Source organism: Lonchura striata, chromosome 6 (assembly GCF_050655825.1).
Source record: "Lonchura striata isolate lonStrDom1 chromosome 6, ASM5065582v1, whole genome shotgun sequence".
Classification (NCBI taxonomy): Eukaryota; Metazoa; Chordata; class Aves; order Passeriformes; family Estrildidae; genus Lonchura; species Lonchura striata.
In genome coordinates, this window is record NC_140708.1 from 34,848,733 (window position 1) to 34,866,655 (window position 17,923).

The 17,923-nt window shown below is 40.8% G+C and overlaps 1 long non-coding RNA gene across 2 annotated transcripts; it reads right to left on the reverse strand.

Moving 5' to 3' along the window:
* Window positions 1-4,854: 4,854 nt before the first annotated feature.
* LOC146767081 (uncharacterized) lies at window positions 4,855-17,395 on the reverse strand. Of its 2 annotated transcripts, none has more exons than XR_014956186.1 (3): window positions 13,657-17,395; window positions 13,167-13,271; window positions 4,855-10,656 (listed from the first exon to the last, which is right to left on the reverse strand). It is a non-coding gene; the product is annotated as an uncharacterized LOC146767081 (long non-coding RNA). The 2 variants fall into 2 exon arrangements; XR_014956187.1 differs by lacking the exon at window positions 13,657-17,395 and adding an exon at window positions 13,363-13,645.
* Window positions 17,396-17,923: the final 528 nt, after the last annotated feature.

The following is a 17,923-nucleotide window of genomic DNA, read 5'->3' on the forward strand; positions in this document are numbered from 1 at the left end:
CCACATCCAGATGGCTCTTGAACATTGCCAGACAGTAATTCCACCACCACCCTGGACAACTCAGTGTTTAACATTCCTTCAGCAAAATTTTTTTCTGATACCGAGTCAGAACCTTCCCTGGGGCAACTTCAGGCCATTTTCTCTCATTCTTTCACTTGAGACATGGCAGAATAAACCAACCCCCTCTTCACTCCACCCTCCTGTGAGGAAGCTGCAGAGAGCAGTGAGGTCCCCCCTGAGCATCCCATTCTCCAGAATAAACACCCCCAGCTCCCTCAGCTGCACATATTTACCACACCCTTCATTGCCAGCTCCATTGCCTGTTTTCAACATATTTGTGACCTGAAACCAGGGCAAGTCTGGGCTGTGGGTATCAGTCAAGGAAAAGCCCTCTATCCACAGCTAGAACTGTGGGAGGGGGATGCACATTCACACTTTGATCCTGCAAATCCTCAAGTCCTGCCCCAACTCTCAGTGGCTCCAGCACAAATGGAAGCACATTAAAAATCTCCCATGGCCTGTAGACTTCTGCAACCCTCACCTGAAAAAAAGCCTTGATTTGTCTGTGCCAGGCCAGGCCTTGGCTGGAGTCTGGGAATTCAATGTGGGATTTGCATCCTGTAAGAAGAGGCATTAGGGTTGCCAGTTTGAAATATGACAAACCCCAGCTGCCTCAGTGAAATGGCTGCTGCCCTCCACACATGTGTGGTGCTTGGGGTAACAACTGCCAAGCCTACAGTAAAAGAGGCCAGGCAGGAAGGCAGCCACATGGCTACTCTAAATGATATTAATAAGACTTTATAAAAAAGTTAAAAGCACAACGTAGCTTTTCAAAGTGTTTCTTAGAGATCTCTACATATGTATAGGTGTTTCATGTCTATGAGATAGAGGCTTGGGGTAAATTTAATACAGTATTCTTTTCAGCCTAAGAATTTTTTATTATTTTTTTATTCCCCCTGAAAGCTGTTGATATAAACTGGGGCTCATTAAAAACACCTTGTGTTTTGTTTTCAGAGATTCTGAATTTATGTCATTTCCTGGATCATTAGGAAGTAATGTAGCATCAGCAAATGTTCTGAAGGAGCCCTGTCTTGCAAGGAACAGAATATTCCTGCTGCAGTGCATGGCAGTCAAAGGGTGCTTAGCACCTTTCAGGAGATGCTGAGCGTCTCTGCCCAGCCAAAGTCCAGAGATAGCATTCCCAGAGGACAGATACAAGGATATTAAAAAAGACTTTGATCAAAGAAATATTGCTTCTTTCCTCCTTTCACTAAGCAGATGTGCAACGTGTCTTGGGAAAGAAATAGAAAAATTCCTGAGTGATTTATTTGATGAACCTAGTTTTAACCCAGGTTATTGCATGCCTGATACAGTGATGCTGGTTATTAGTTTCCAGTTGAAAATGACCAGATAGAGAACATATTCACTTCATCAATATAATACATTTATTGGTTGTCAAGAGAGTCACATCACACAGATATGTAAATCTGTCACTTTGTCTTAAAAGTGTATTTCTCTATTACAATGTTTCTTGATGTATGTTTTAAGGCAGTAAGGCCTTTTAAATATTAAAAAGAAACCAAGACAAGGGGGAAGATTTGTCTATTCAATCACAGGATTTAAGACATTAAAAGCAGATGCATCATTTATAAAAGTAGGATTTTATCAAATGCCATAGCAAATGAAAGAATCATATCTACCATATGTAGATATGTGAATTAAGAAACCTTATTTCCCAGGAAAATTAACAAACTCTTCTGCTAGCCTTAAGGTGGATTAGTACACGATGCTGGTTACTAGTTGACCACAAATCTCAATTTGCTGTGTTAAAAGTAAAATAGAATAGGTTATTTGTTCAAAATACTTTTAAAAAAATATTTATTAGTCTGTTTATAAGTCCATGGCAATAATTTTAAAAAAGTACATAACTAAAAGGACTCAAAGAAATTAAATTGTAATTTTAATCTGTTCTTCACCATTAAAAACTGCAAGAGCAATAACAATAAAAATTTAAATTAGCAAGAATTTGCTAAATCAATATTTCTCCCTTCAAAATGTGCAAAACTGACTTTTTAAAAATGTGATGACATTCTATACTTCAAAACAAAAATTAACACCTACAACCTGGCATATCGTGATACTAATCTTTCACAAGGCTCCAGCCCTGCAATGGGGGTGTGTGTTTGTTAACAGCTGCCCCTGCTCTGTGCAGAGTAAGAGCAGGTTGCTTGAGCACCCTGAAATACTGAACCAGAGAAGAATTTTCTTCTGTTAACCCTTTTTTTGGTGGTGGGATAGAGCAATAGGGCACATGACCCACTTGAGCCAACGTGAAGCCAACAGTGGTTACAGTGAGATTTGCATCAGGCTCTACAGAAGCTTGACAACATAAATAATATAAGAAATAATGATAAATGTAAAGAGACATTATTTATTTTGACTGTACAATAGTCAATAATTAGTGTGTGTGTTAGGCATCATAGTACAAATGCAGAGGAACTGCAGGAGACCTCCATTTGCCACAGAAAAAAATTGTGTCTCTGATTGGATCCCACTCTCAGGGCCTCATCCAGCAGCCTCTCCAACTGAATTTAAAAACTGAATTTAAAAACTGAATTTAAAAAAATTCTCTGTTTGCAGTGCCCCTGGAATTAGTGCTATGTCATCTTGGTTAAAATACATGGTGATCTACCAGCTGGGTGTCCTTGCTGAAAAGGATATTGGTAGTACAGAGAAGAACATGTACCCCCCATGGGCAGCTTTATCCAGGATCTCTCCTTCCTGCAGAGATCTCCAGGCATTGCACGGTTCAGCTGCAGGATCCTGGCTGTAGCAGCACTCACACAATCCCCTCCCCTTTCCCAGCAGAGGGGCTGCACCCTGGCAATTTATCTGGGTTTTGTGGTAACCCCATTGGTGATCCAGGACTGTGCAGTTCCCTTCAGGGCTGTCTCAGAGGATGGGGCTCAGCTGTGCTGAGAGGGTTCACAGGTGGTCAGTAGCTAGCAAGGGGTTGTGGTTATGGCTCAGGATAAAAAAAATATCCTTCCTGATATGCAATACATAGATTGCCTGCCTGTGTCCCATCCCTGCTGCACCTGCCTCTCCCTTTGCACCTCATCCAGCACCACTGCTGGCCCTTCGCCTCCTGCCTTGGTCCTCTGTCCTTCCCCTGCTCTTGCCCCTCAGGTGTCCTGGATTTCCCCTGGCTCCTGCCCATGCACACACACTCCTGCCTGCATGCACTGAGCATAGGAGTAGTAGTAGCTTTTATTACTCTCAGTTCTTTATTAATGCCACATGTGCTGTTGTAAGGTTAAGTTATTAAGTGATATCCAATAATTGTTTCTGCTCTAAAGTGGACATTTCATTTAACTATACTCATGTGGATCTGTTTCAGTACCATTTATCACGACCACATTTAAGGAAATATTTCAATAGGCCGTTTCTCTCTTTCCTTTCTTTAACGTAACTAGACCTCAAAGGTCCCAGTCAAAAATTAAATACAATTACCTTTGGACCAGCGTAAGGGAATGTGGGGCTTTCATGCACTTTGGAAGTTAAAATACAGATTTTACTGGGCTATCATCTCTGCTGCAGAGTTAATTTTATTCTATGTATGCACTTGCTGGAAATGCTTACACGGAGGCATACAATGACCTGTTTAGTTTGCAGAAGAAAATGATGTCATTTGCAAGTAAGCTTTCAGCTGTGATATTTTATAATTGTTTAGATGAAAACCTGATAATCCTCTACTCCTTCACATAAACTGCAATCCATCTTTAAGACTGCGATAATTCATAAAACCTGCAGCTTAATAAACTAACAAACCCCAGGCCTATGTTATTTTAAGGGAAGTCAATCTTTGATCAGTCAAGCTGAAATGGGTCTGATAAGTGGAGGCCTTACTCACAGGGAGCAGCACTCCAGTTTGTTATTGCTATTTGCTCATCATCCTCAAGTGCAAAATAAGCAGAAGTCTTTCCGAGCTTCTTATCTCTTTTCACTTTCTTCTCTAGATCTCTGTCGCTTTAATCCAGCATGTCTGCTGCTGGTTAACAAGGAAATCCTGTGTCAATTATCGCCAACAACTTCCTGCTGTGAAGCTGTGGGGAATCAAAGCTTTTGAGAGCCTTTTTCACACCAGAGAGTAGTGCAGGGCCTAATTAAATGGCCCTCATATCCTGCAGCCTACTGGTGGCCAGATGATAGAGAGCTAATGAATGATAACCTAATTTTTTTTTTCCAAGAATTGTTTTGATTCTTCCGGTCAGTTGTGCCTATTGAGTGGCAGCTCATTGTTCATGCTTGGGGCTGAGGAGGATGTCAAAAGGTAGAAGTGGGGAGAGATACCAATCTGCTGGGTTTATTGTGTGCAGACCCTCCATTATATAAATATATATATTGCATATCGGGAAGGATATTTGTTAAAATTGCTTTGCTGAAATGTGTTGCCCTCTTTCCTTGATATGAATTGCTTTGGTGACTCTTATACACATGTGGGCTGCAAAATTGTCCTATAAATCCCCCTCATAAATGCTATCGCTGGAATATTATTTTTACAGAATCACAGAATAAGGTATCTGCCATCGCTCGCGCACAGCTGCCCCAGTTCCTCAGTTCCTCCTCTATTTTTTTTTTCCCCCTTCTAAAATATTTCTAAGAAGAACTTGATCTCCTGCCCAAACAAAACTGCACCTTTTGTATGGCTGCTGCTTAAGATTAACTAACCTTGAGCTAAAGTTGGAGATGAAAGCAATACAAATCCGTGCATGGCGGCTGGGTTTGGGTTTGGACAAGCCCTGCCTGCACAGGGCTGGTGCTCTCCGAGCTCTCAGTGCCCCGTGCTGAGCACAGCTTGCAGCAGTGCAGTGCCCAAAAGGTGCCCAGCAACAAACCAGCCTTAGGAATCAATCAAATACCCGAGCAGTTAGCAGGGAACTCATATTTACCCAACTGCTCATTTCTGAGAGCCCTATGGTGGGACATGTGCGTGAGGTGACAGACTTAGAGGTACCATGGGAGACCTAACTTTGAATTTCCTGACTTTTATGGTTTTACATTACAACTTTAATGTTCCATTAGCATAGTTTTTTTGTAGTTAATTTCCTTAGGGAGCTTGGAAGAGTTCAGGTTGGGGAGGGGTTTTTTTAATTTTCTTTTTTTTAAAATAAAAGTAGGGGGGTTGGAGAAAGATGGTCAAATCTGCTCAGCTGCATTGAAAGGTTTCAAAGGATTTGATAGGACTTTTTTTTTTCCTTTCCTAGAGAGAAACAAATACAAAATGCCAACCAGAATTTATGCACACCTGCTTTCACATTCTGAAAAGCTCAGGGTCTGTCCTACCCCATTCTGTATCTAGAGTTCTGGGTGGAATTGGCTGATATAAGATCCTGTGTTAAGATTTTTTTTAAGTGGTTTGGGTTTTTTGGTGCTTTCTGGGTCAGGTGAGTAAGAAGATACCATGGGTTTAAAGAGTGCTGTCCTTTGGACTATGAACATTATGAGTCAGGCCCTTCACTTGTTAAATTTCTTTTCCAGTAAAAATTTCAGAATTTTTAAATTTTTTTGTGCTTGAGGATTTTAATATTCAAAATTCTAGCTTTGTTGCATACAGAGGAAGTTAAATTTGGATCGAACTGAGAAGTCTGCCATAATTCCATGACTCCATAGGCTGTGGATTTAGAAAGAACACGTGGGATTAAAGTTATCAAGAGCCAAGGAGGAGTTTTCACAAACTACCTCCCTTCTTCTTTACATTCATTGACACAAGGAGCATTTGTTACCTCATGAAGTGTAAATTTTATTTGCTAGTTTTGGAGCTAATTAAATAGTTTCACAGTTCAGTTCAGGTTATAGCCCATTGCAGTGCATTGACAGGTGATTTTTTTTGCTATACAGCTGATGCAATTAATTCTTATGCATATTTGTATATTTTTTTCTGTGGATATAGATTTTCCTTTCAAATGGGATTGAAAAGCCCCAAACACACTAATTACAGTTTTAACCAGGTCTGAAAGCACAGTTTTTACGAATTTTCACTCAAAATTCCCTCCACTGAAATACAGCCTTGAAACATCTATTTCCCTTAGCCGTTAATAGTGCTGGTGGATATTTTTTAACTGATGACATATAGAGATGAGGTTAAAAAGAAATTGATTTTAAACAGTCATTCTGTGCTTTCACCAAAAGTGCCAAAAATGTTTTAGGGTTTACAAATCATGGACCAGATTTAATTCCACCTTCAACAGTATAAATTCAATACTCTGCATAAACCAGATTTTGAGACGTATTTTTAAAAATTTCAAATGTATTTTTTAATAACAAAACCAATAAATACACCTTCAAATCCCATGGGGAGGTTTATCTGACAATGTAAAGGGCTAAACAGCTCCAAGGATTTGATAATATTTCACTACAAGAATATTTCAGATAGTTGTATTTGTTTTTTCTTCCCAGGCCTAACCTATTTCTTTTATTAAAAATGCTAAAGACTTGATCCTGCCTCCATTTTAAACATCAGTGCACCAGGTCTGATACAAATTTATTAATTTTTTTTCTCTCCTGGTCTGCTTCTCAGATGGAAGCAGAAGGTATTTGCTTCTATTCACACCATACACCAAACTATGAATATTATTTCAGTTATGATTTCCTATGTGTCTGTACTAAGGAAAGAGTGGAAATAAAGGACAAAACCAATAAAGATTCAAAACCAAAAGCATATGTATGGGAGAGTAATACACAAAACAAAACAGGGGCTGTTAAGCAGATGACTGGGCTGAATTGTAAAATATTCCACGTTTTGGCAACTTTGAAATGCTACACTTTCTATATTTCATCTATTAATCATTTGTAGGGATGGGTTTTGGTTAGCCAAAAGACAAAGTATTCCCTAATTGTGTTACTGGTTGTGTGCATGTAACTCCAGCCATAACTACATCAACAAATATGATTGAAAAACAAGAAAGCGACAATAAATTAAAAATTATCAGCGACCAATGAGCATCAGAACAAAATGACAGATTCTTAGGCAAGTAGCAATAAACTAGACTATAAAAATCAGGAAACAGACTGGCTGTGTGTCTAGAAAATGTTAGGAATTAAATAAAAAGACAATTTTGATGAAAACTTGTCAGACAAATATTAATTGGTTCACCACTGAAATGAGTCAAATAATGGAAAGCTAAAAAAATCCAGCAAATCTGTAAGAGACAAATCCCAGCAGATCACGAGCAGACAAAACTTGCAACACCAAATAAAATGTTGTTCCCTCTTAGGCTCCACGTTACCGCCTCCCTTTGGGAGGGTTCAAAAATTGACAGAACCAGTTATTCCAATTAAAAATATACGAAAAAAGTATCTGCATATTAAATAACACAGCTGTAAAGTAAACATAAAAGTCAGCAGAAGAACAGTAAAAATACCTTTGCTCATGGCAATGTGCTATTCATTTAGTTGCCTGCAGAGTATCACTCATGAGTCCTTTAAGTACTGTCACAACAAATCATTGGAAACTGATGAATACACAATCCAGGATCCCCAACAACAAACTATTACAAACTATCTATGTGTGAAAAGACTGCTGGAAATTCCTCTAAGCCTCTGTAAATAGCTTTGAGTGAGACTGGTTGAGGTCCAGATGCCCACCAGAGGCAAATCCCAATTTTTAACTTCATTATGGCTGCACATCTCCTACACATAAAGGCTTTTCCTTTCTGAAAATGTGAGGCTTTAGTTTTTCTCTCTCCAATCAGGAAATAAAGACAATGTTACCTTTTGGTCCAGCCAGTGTATATGCAAGGTAATAATACCATAAATATGATGTGAAGTTTTAAAAACTGGATAAAATTTAGTGGTTGTTCTTCGATAGCTCTCCTGGAAGCAGAGCATCAAAATGAAAAGGCAATCCAAATTGGCCTGGGCAACATGATCTCACCACAAAGTTTACATTTAAATTTTATGTTCCTTTATAGAGGTTTATATCTTATGCAGAGTATCTCCAAGAGCTCCACAATAGCAGCAGAAGAGCCAATACAGTTATATGTGTATTACAAACACATGGCACTTGCTTGCTTTCTCCAGCTGGAGACACATCCTGGGGTGTATGGGGGGGGGGGAAAAAAAGAGAGAAATATTTTGAAATATTAAAAGGGTACACATTTGCAATTTTTTGTTTTGCTTTTCAGAATGTGTTCCCTTTTTTCCCTGACTTCACAAACTACCTCATCTGTAAAATGGTGATACAAATTTATTTATTTTATATGTAATCATTAATCAACTTGCTGAGTGGAAGGGATATTCAAATTAAGGACAAAAAAAACAAAAGTTATCTCCAAGTATTCTATTATCTTAACTATATTTGGAATGCTGGTGCTTGGTGAACTGAGGTGCCAGGATTGTGGAAATCAAAACAAATTTGCTAAAGTTGCTACAGAGCAATGGGGGGAAGGAGAGGTGAGTGCCAAGGATGTGGCTGACCTTGTGGAATAGAGATTCATGCTGCTGACCATTAAAACTCTTTAGGAAAACAGGCACAGGTGAGGGATTGCTCTCAAGGTGAAGATGTGGCTCAGTGGTGATAACCTTGCTCCCACAGTGGGGCTCAATGCACTGAGCTGAGCAGAACTCAATAATTTGAGTAATTTAAGCAAAATACGGCCCTCTGAAAGCACTTTCCATCCACAGAAATGAGATTTGCTGCATTTGGAGGTTTTAGGGCAGGGTGACTCTAAAAAATGTGCTAAAAAATGTTGAGGGGAGCTGTTTATTTCTTCTGATTTGCAGGATATTTCCTTATTAGAATTTGGATTGTTTCCCCCCAAAAAGATCAGAATAGGCCACAGCTTTCCATAAGAGCCTAACTTTCTTTAAATGGTGGAAAGTATAGGTGGAAAGTGGAAAGTCTGCTTCTTTTCCTTCTTATTTTTAACTGAAAAACAGAAATATAAACATGAGGGAATTTTTTTAGGGAAATCTCAGGATTCTGAAAATATGCAGAGCATTTGAATTTACAGCGAAGCAGAGTGTCTTAGACTGATTCCCTTCATGATTTTCTTCCCTTCTCCTCTCTTTTTTTCCCTTCTTGTCTGAAACAAACTGATTATCAAGGCTTGCTCAGTCAGCCTAATGCTTTACAGCGTGAGAGCCTAAACTCAGTAGACATTCTGCTTAGTTAACTGTGAACATCACATCTTCCCTTCCAGGAATAGTGGTTCCAAATGTCAATAGCTGTTTTAGCCATGTTTGATAGGTAAAGTAATGTCTGAGATGGTGCTTCTCAGACCCCAGCTATAAATGAGGATTACTAACAATTTTTATGCATTTTGTTATAAACTGAGACCAACTGTGAAGTGACATTGACAAGTACCAGCAAAAAAACGACAAAAATCAAATACTTTTCTATGCCAATTGTGCACAAAGAGTTGGATCTAAGCATTATTATAGCAGAGCCTTTCATGTTGCTATAGCCATGGTTGTGTTTGCATTTCCATAATAAAACCTATTTTCAGGGGGTTTATAACTCGGCTGTAAGAAATTTACTCTGTGCTCCAACTTGGCATAACAAGGTATCGGCTGGAGAGCTGCAGTCCTTGAGCTTTTACATTCCCTGTCTGCTGCAGGAAGAAAGGATTTGTTTCCTGACTTGGAGATGTTTGCTGAAATTCCTTCTGAGATTCAAGCATGCTTGGAGGACTTGTCAGTCCAAGATATGGTGGACCAAAGCCTAGTTCCAAGTGTCTGTCAACAGAGGTGCTGCTGTAGAGGAACTAGGGGAACTGCACAAGGATATGGTTACCAGGAGATGGATGTGTGAGGATATTTCCTAAAAAACAACCCTAAAGCCATCGTTGGTGTCCATTCACAGACAGGGCAAGAAATTGCTTGTTGTAACATAGAAATGGACATTTTGCAAGATTGCATGTTTGAGGGGGAAAAAAAGTTGGAGAATTCAAGCAGGAAAAACTGAAAAAAAGAAATTAGTTTTTCAGAGAGTGGGGGAGCACCCTGGATTCTCACAAAACAGTTTCAGACCGTAGGTCCAGTCTTGTCCTGCCATGGTGTTCTCTCTGAGCACGGGGACCACAAGGAACTACAGCTGCTGTGCAAGTGTGTGATGGGAGAGACACAGAGAGCAAGAAGGGATATTTTCAGCTCCTTTTCAGACAGCTGGAGAGTGAGAAGTTGGAAAATGATGCATTTAAGCAGAGCCTGTGCTTCACTGGAGCCCCTGTGGAGGTTGGTGCAGCAGGTAATGGGCTCCGAGGGACTCCGTGCGCAGCAGCTGCGCCACGTTTCCCTCTGGAGCTCTTCCAAGAAGCATGGCTTTTTTCTTGGGGGATTGGAGGTAAGACTAGGAGTCAGGAAGTAATAAAATCTCATTATTGCTATTTATTGTTAGTAAACATTTCTGCAGTGTTGGTACGTGGAGGTGCCAGCCAGGTACTGGCTGTTTCTGCCTCTCTCTCTTTATCTCAGCAGGGCCCCTCTGTGGTTGAGCACCGGGAACGTGGAGCCTTTGGAAGGCTGGACTTCCCTTTGACTTGCATGGCCTGGTCCTTTGTGAGAGCTCACCTTCAGGAGGATGGGGACTCGTCCTCAGTCCTGCAGGAAGATCTGGCACAGACACCTTTGCTGTGTGGCTGCAACCCCCAGTACCTGTGACACAACATCACTGATTTAAGGAGAGAGCCGGGGGAGGCGGTGGTAGAGCAAACAAATCTTTACAAGCTGCAAAGTTACTATATCTACAAGGCACAGACAGAGCCAGAACCCTGGGGAACACAGGATGGAAACAATCTGCAGAGCAGATTTGCCTGGAGCTATGCTGCCTTTGAAAGGAGATGTACCGCTGGCAGCAGGGAGGGGACAGGCAGGGATGCAGGGCTGCACCTGTGGGCAGGAGACAGGCAGGGATGCAGGGATGCACCTGTGGGTGGGGGACAGGCAGGGATGCAGGGTGGCACCTCTGGGCAGGGACCAACCAGCTCTGGGGACAGGCAGGGATGCAGGGCTGCACCTCTGGGCAGGGACCAGCTCTGCTTCCCACACTCTCTGTGGTCCCTGCTCATACCAGGGTGAGCTTCACACCACAGGGGACTAAGGTTAAAGTAATGCTGGTCCTCTTTAGACCTGGCAGTCACTAAAGTGCTTTTTGGAAGAGTGACAGAATGTGTTTGTGGCACAAAGTTTGGGTATTTCCCTCCCTTTACCTACCAGCAGTCAGGTGATTTTTCTACTCCTTCACATTCCTCAACACATCTGGATGGGAAAGGATGTCAGGGGCTGGTGGGGAGTTTGAGATGTTGGAAATGTTCCTCCCAGGCAGGAGGAGAAAGATGTTTGCCTCCCCTGGGCTGTGCAGCCAGGTCCTGCGATGCTGGAGAATGCAGGGGGACACAGGTGGGTGCAGGGACCAGAAGTACCATGAGAATTTGGTGACTAGAGGATGACAGCTAGCAAGGTGATGTCCCTCCCTCTCCCAACAATTTCCATGTCATTTTAAATACATTTTAAAACACAATCACTGCACTCATTACATTGCCTTGCCTTGAGGCTGTGCTGTGCTCTTCACTTGCACAGGGCAAAGCAATGCTGCCCTCTCAGGGAAAGGACTAATTCCAGGCTAAACATCCTGAAATGCTCTCAAATAGTGTTCAAAATTATTATAATTGTCTTTAAGTATATGTTCCTTAGTTTATTTTTAAGCCACAGACACATTTGGTCTTTGTGTGTTCTGTGAATGTAATTTGAAAATCTACCACATAAGATAAATTTCCCTAACAAGATGTGATAGGGAACCATAATAGGCATAATAGGCTATCAAAGGAAATGCTGCATTTGGATCCTTTGTGCCATATATATGAAATGTGCAAAGTCATTCTAAATCCTACAATAACAAAGTTGTCCATTTATGAGACAAATGCTGCTAAAAAAATATTTCTGATATTCTGATTGTGTTAGGAAAAATTTAAACCTTGCTGGGCCAAAGTCACCCCTGGAATAACTTCATATTATCGGGGAAAATACATTTATTCTGTGTATTTAAATATTTTCTATACTGTAAACAATACTGTGATAAATTTACATCCTGAGACTATGTCCTAAAGTGTCTTAAAAAGATAACCAAACATTTAACTTGGTCCTAACTCATATTTTAATATTTGGCTTACGTTTAGTATTTGACTTGCATTTTTCAGGTTTTAAATAAAATTTAGATATTATGTCAAGATGAGATTTCACATTAATCCATTATAAGAGTAAAAAACTAACAAATCTATTCCACAGAAAGCAAAGTAACCATGATAAATGGCATTTATTGCAATGAGCTTGAAGCACATCCACCCTACCTTTAGGACTCTTTAATACATCTTTTGGGTTGGATTTTTTTATTGGTGCATATTTCTTTTGACAGTGACAATTTCTTAAGATATGAATGGTGCTACCCTAGAAATTCTGAAAGGGACCTTTGGCTTCTCTTGGGCTTTATTTGCAATGAGAAATACTTGAAAAAGGAATTAACAAGCAGAGTTCATGAAATATGGCTTTACTCTTAATGAGCAAGGGTTTTTAACAGTGCTGTGAGATACCAAAATTATATTTAAACATGTCATGTCCATGTTTGTGTGAAGGGCTGAAGCACGTGCAGCTCTGTATGGATTGAAACACTACTCTCAGACAGGAGATAGTCTCTGGTAGACTTACACTGCTTCTCTACCAGTCTGGGCTAAATTCTGCTTAAATAACCAGGAAAACCCAAAAAATCATCTAATTTTCATCCTCCCATTCCCACAGAAAATCCTCTTCTGTGATTTCAGCGGCCCCGAGCCCCATTTATATCCTGGTGGGTGTGGTGGTAACAAGATGGGCAGAGTTCCCTTCCACGTTCACCTTTTCCTACCAAACAAGCAGCGTGGATGAGGCTGGGTCCCACCTTCCTCCTGCCTTTGCTCACCCATGGAGCTCTCTCTCCTCAGAAGATGGGTCTCAGAGTGTGCAGACCCTTTGCCAAACTGTCATAGCAACAACCGTAAAATGGCTACATCTGCGTTTAAACGGATTTGCTAGGACTTATGGGATCTTTTCTTTTTCCCCTCCATGTGAAAATGTACTTCCCAGGAATAAGAAATGAAAACCTGCAAGGAAAGGCAATGTGAGTTAACACTTACCAGCTGGAAGAGGGGGAGAGTGAGAGCAAATAGCAGCAAGTTCATTCAAAAGCTGTAGCAGCTTGTTTCTGTGAAATTCAAAGGATCAGTCCCAAAAAAGACAGGCTGCAGGAAAAAAAAAAAAAAATCTGTTAGAGGACAACATCTTCTAGAGAGAGTTAATAGAGACCAGACAGAGAGGAAGGCATTCCCTGACCTCAGACACTTTGCTGCAGAATGAAAAGGCAGTACCAGCTGTATGAAGGAAGATAGCATCTGACCAGGCTGAAACAGCCCTGTAATATTTTACTTCTGCAATAGTTCAGGAACAATTCCAGAACTCTGACTGATTATCAGTCTAGTTCATAACAGTCTTAAATTATAAGTGAAATGCATGGAACACTAACATGAAAAATGCTATTACTCATGTTTAGAGGTAATGGATGCTTTAATATGGTATGAGAGCATGTGTGTTAGGAAAGGGGTTATGGCCACATCCCATTTCACACACCCATTCTGCAAGGATCACTCTGGCACACGTCCTCCTCCTGCATCCCTAATGCCCATCAGAGAGACCAAGGGCACCCCAAGCTCTGGGCAACTGCCAGGAGGAGGTACCCTCAGCAGAGAGGAGAAGCTGAGCAGTAACAGCTGGTACCAGCTACAGCTGGTACTAATTAATACACCTAAAGGATGCCCAAAAGGATAAGAGTCCTCCTCAACAGATGCACCATGAGAGGAGATTACTCAGCCGGAAATGGCCTTAATCCATCATCAATAATACTTTGATTTATTCAGTTTTCCATTTGATCCTAAATCTCTGGGGGGTGTGTGCATTTCTCAAAATTCTGACAGGCAATGGTAACAATAAAAAGTACACCCGAGTTCACAAAACTAAAATGAAAACAGTAACCTCAGAGCCAGAGTCCTGTCTGCTCTCCCTGGGAAGGGACATCTGCAGCCTGTTGGAGGTGCAGCTTCTTCTTCCATGCTGGAAAGGCCACCTTGGATGCAGGAGGTGAGAGTGGGGTTGGCCCCAGCCCCAAATCCCATCTCCCATCCCCATGGGTGCCCACTGCAGATTGTGGGCTGCAGCTCCGGACAGAATGTCCCAAACCAGCCCTGCCTCTGTGAGAATCCCTTCTCTGCTTGCTCCCGTTGTGCAGGAAAACCTTAAATTCACAAGCAATTCAGCCACCAAAATATCCCCCAAACATCCATGGTAGCTGATGTGAGCTGCTCATGAATGCCAGTGAGTGTCAGCACAGATCAGCAGGGCTTGTCCAACAGAAATCAGTGATATCAAACATAATCATTTGCTCCTGCTGCTATTCTGAAAGTTAGGGGTGCAAAGTTTGGGTAAGTTTTCATGTCAGCTCTAAAATACAAGGAAATGTCAATGTTAATTTTTAACTTGTCATGAACATGCAGAAAGGATATTGTGAAGACAAAGATACCTGTGATTAAGAATTAATTTGGAAGAAAAACCCATCAGGTCAGAGGTTTTTTGCTACTAAAGTTTTGAAAGTTTGTGTGTAAATAAATAGATCATCAGGCATCATTAAAACCTTGGAATTCAAGCTAGCTTATTTTGAAAGGCATACACTGATTTTCAACACAGGAATGTATTTCTTTTGTATACATAATTTGGCAAGTCTGTGAAAATGGGCCAAATGTGCTCTTCAGAAACTTTTGGATAGTCACAGATTATTGTGAATCTTCCCATTACCCAGCAAAGAGACAGAAAAATATCTTCTTCTTAACTGAAGAATTACACATCCTGATTTTCCTCCCCTGTTTATACAAACATTAGTATAAGGATTTGACAGAATGTGGTACATTTTCTCTTCCTGAGCAGGCCCAAAAGCAGTTTAACAGACTAAATATCCTGATATTCCTATCACTTTGCTGTCTGCTGTGGCAAAGATTGAAAAGCCCCATGTGAAATTGTTATAGGCAGTGTTCAATCAGCTTCTGTATTTAAAGCTGTGTAGAGGTATCTAAACAGGGGTTTGGAGCAGCAGCAAGGCAGAGTTAGAGGACAGTCCAAGAACTAGTTCTGCTACATGGGAGCAAGTGAAATAAACAGCCAACAGAGTCATCATTTGAAACTTCAGGCACATCTACTCACACAACATCTGTATTGACCCTCTGCTGGTTTTTTTTTTTTATGGTAGATCTGTGAGTTTTGTGCACTGGAACCCCTGATACAGGTACTGAAACCTGGTTTGGTGGTAAAAACATTGCTTGTGCCAGGAGGGAGCAGCACAAAGACCCTTTTCCCCACCAAAAGTGTATTTCAAATATTGAATTTTTGAAACAAGCTCCTCTATTTAAGACCATTGAGCAGCAGCAGGGATGGGGAAACTCCTAAAGGATTATTGTTTATCCCATGCCCTCACTCCCACTTATTTTTCTCTTGATTTATTAGAGCTGCACCTCTGCAGCATTGCATGGATTTGTCTCCCTTTAGAAACTGGTATCCTTAACTGAGCAATAAAATCATTCCAGGATCTTTCACAGCCAGTGGAGGCATAGTCAGCTGAATCACCCTGGTGGGCTGAAGGTCACAGTCACCCCCATATGTGCTTGTAGCTGACTGTGGGGAGAATCAGTGCAAACATCACAGGAACTTGAACTCTGAGCCTGGCAGTTTTGGATGACATTTCTCTAAAAATGATGTTCACCAAGGCTCTTTGTTCTCCTTTTAATGCACAGAGGACACCACAGACAAATCCTCCATAAGGGAATGGCTGCAACAGGGACATCACAATAGCAAAGTTCTGTGCAGTGGTTCTTACAAAAGTTCTATACAGAAGTCATTAGGGTGTGTTGAGAAATGTTTGCACCAGCACTTAAAAACCTCTGGTTATTTAAGGACTGATTCTCCATCATCTTGGATCTTGGTATGAATTTTGTTCTCAGCAAGATTCCCTTTAAGCTGCTCTGTTTGACGACAGATGTACATTTATATAAATAAAAACCTTACAACTCTAAATAGCTGAACCACTGATTTTGAATATGTGTTTCATAACATGCACACAAACAATCTCATGTGAGTAAAACAGCTAGAGCAAAAAATTATTAATGATGTAACTAGTTAAGTTAACCATGGCCTTATTTGCCTTATTTAACTTATTCACCCTAATTGTGCTATTCATTAAACATACACAATAGAAGATTGAAATGACAAGTGAAAGAAAAAATCTATCCTAATCCTTCTCCACAGTATCTGGGGCTTGGAGGGAAGACATTTTAACATGACTGAGTTACTCTTTTACATACTTGACCTTTTTTGGCATTGGTTTTGTTTTCATTGTTTGAAGAGGTAGGAAAAAAAGACGCTTAGAAAAGTTCTGGAAATACATTAATGGTAAAATTCAAAAGAGAAATGAAACAAAGCTATACATGTTAGTGGAGAGCAGCATCAACCTCCTGGCATTTTGAACTGTAGTCAGTAGCTGTCTGCCCAGTTTCTTCTGTTTTACAAATAATTTGTTAGTATTAATAAAGATGAAGTGAAGCCGTCCCCGAAAGTCCAAACACAGCCAATCAACAAATAAATATTCCCTCCCTTGGCCATCAATTGACACTGGATATGAAGTTCATGTTATTAATGAGTATTTGGGATAGAAAGAAACACAGCCCTGAACATGAGCAATGCCAGGGCTGATGGCAAACATGCATCACAGTATTCAGTGCTAAGAAAAACAAGAAAAAAAACAGGAGGTTGTTGCTAAATGCACGGACAATTAACGGGGTGATTGGGCAATGAAATCTGCTGTTCCTCAGGGAGAACCCCGGTGACATGGGGACAGTATGCAGGTGAATGTCAGGGAGTGTCACTGCAGTCCTGAGCTGCGGCTGGAATCCTGACTGCAGATGGTATCAGCAAACCATGGCCCCTCAAGAGCAGCTGCTGAAACTGGGCTCCAAAACCCCGAGGATATTTTGGAATTTCAAGGGTATTTTGGAAAATGAGGGTCAGATTTCCCCAGCAGACCTTGGCCAGAGGGTCTCAGTACGTTCCCCTCAGACCTACCTGCACATGTCTCCGTTCCTCTCCTTGATGTCAACAGGAGTTCCCTGCATGTGGGGAAGAGCTGAATATTACTGTCAAGATCTGCCGCGCAGATCTGAGGGAAGAATTTTTGTCCTTAAGTGTTGAAAATGTAATGATCTATTTGATAGTGAGAAAAAAAGACAGAAACAGTATGAAGATTTTTAAAAGAAAACACACACACACACACACACACACACACACAATCCAAGCAGCCTTTGAAGTCAACGGCTTTGAAATAAAAAGCAGCCACTTTACCAGCCTCGTGAAACATATTTTGTTAACATTCTAGGTGTTGTATTTAAAAAGGAGTTGGCCAAATTTGGCCATCAGAGGCTCGAGTATAACTGGAAAAAGAGATGTTATCTGTGTGTCTCAGGATATTATCAGTTGTTTTAAATGAACTTATTGTATGATAGCATCCTCATGAGGTCATTTCCAAAGGAAAATATTCTGGGAGTCACTGGAAAGTAACTTTATTCTCTCTGTTCTGCTATCAGAACAGCCACCGAGGCTCTTGTTTTACAGGACATATTTGATCCTTTTGAATGAATTAATGTTGGGATTTCCAAAGGGATTTAAGATTGATGAGGGACCAAGCACAACTGTCCTTTGATGGGATTTGGGAGCCTAACTGATTTAGTCTCCTTTAAAAGACTCAGCTACCATACAGTTTGTTGCTGGTTATTTTGAGTACTGCAGGTAAGGGGCACTAATG